Source organism: Bison bison, unplaced genomic scaffold (assembly GCF_000754665.1).
Source record: "Bison bison bison isolate TAMUID 2011002044 unplaced genomic scaffold, Bison_UMD1.0 scf7180017864260, whole genome shotgun sequence".
NCBI lineage: Eukaryota > Metazoa > Chordata > Mammalia > Artiodactyla > Bovidae > Bison > Bison bison.
This window is the reverse complement of record NW_011494832.1, coordinates 7375735-7377149: the sequence shown is the minus strand read 5'-3', so window position 1 is coordinate 7377149 and position 1415 is coordinate 7375735.

Sequence of the window (1415 nt, the reverse complement as noted above, 5' to 3'; positions counted from 1 at the left end):
TCATACACAGGGTTATTGTTACCATCTTTCTAAATTCCATATATATGCGTTAGTATACTGTATTGGTGTTTTTCTTTCTGGCTTACTTCACTCTGTATAATAGGTTCCAGTTTCATCCATCTCATTAGAACTGATTCAAATGTATTCTTTTTAATGGCTGAGTAATACTCCATTGTGTATATGTACCACAGCTTTCTTATCCATTCATCTACTGATGGGCATCTAGGTTGCTCAAAGCAGATGTAAGCTTAAATCTTTTAGTTGAGATTTGTCCTTTCAGGCAGGTGGAACTCCAACCAAAAAATCTTGATAAGCTGCATTTTATAAGTTAACTATGCCTATGAGACTAATTATAACTAAAATGACAGTTAAAGTGAGGAAAGTTGATAACAAAAGGGGGAAAAAGGCATGAACAAGAGGAGCAATAGAGTGAAGCAATAAATCACCTCGTAGATCATTACAAGCACCTCTCTGATGAACCCAGAACTGCCTGTGAGTGTTTGAGGGTCTCCTGTGGAGGTGTGGATCAACAATGGCTTGCCATGGGGACTGGGCCACTGGCAGCAGCAGTCGTGAGGTGGAGGCACATGTTGGTATGAGTCCTCTCGGAAGTTGCCAAAAGCCTTACCATACAGCCTTCAGACTCCAGGACTGGGTGGCCTCAAACCATACAACTCACAGGGAGGGAGCACAGCCCCACCTATCAGCACAGAGTTAGATTAAAATTTTACTGATCATGGCCCTGCCCACCAGAGCAAGACCCAATTTTCCCCACAGCCAGTCCCTCCTATCAGGAAGCTTGCACAAGCCTCTTCTCCGCATCCATCAGAGGACAGAGAGAAGAAGTGAGAACTACAGTCCTAAGGTCTCCAGATGAAAACCAAAGTCACAGAAAGCTAACCAACATGATCACATGGATCACAGTCTTGTGTAACTCAATGAAGCTATAAGCCATGCCTTGCAGGGTCACCTAAGACATTTGGATCAGGGTGGAGAGTTCTGACAAAATGTGATTCGTAGCATAGAGCATCTAAAACCCTTTGAATTCCCTAAGGGATGAGAACAAGCATTGTGTCTTTTGCTATGTTAATAAGGTGACTTTGGGAATGTCTAAGGATGGGTGCCAGGAACATCATATAACTGAATGGTTAGGACTTTCAGTCCCACTCACCCTCACTCCAACCTCTAGGGAGAGGAAAGGAGCAGGAGATTGAGTTTAGTCACAAAGGTTTAATCAGTCACACTGATGTGATTGCTGCTGCTGCTGCTAAGTTGCTTCTATAGTGTCTGACTCTGTGAGACCCCATAGATGGCAGCCCACCAGTCTCCACCGTCCCTGGGATTCTCCAGGCAAGAACACTGGAATGGGTTGCCATTTCCTTCTCCAATGCATGAAAGTGAAAAGTGAAAGCAAA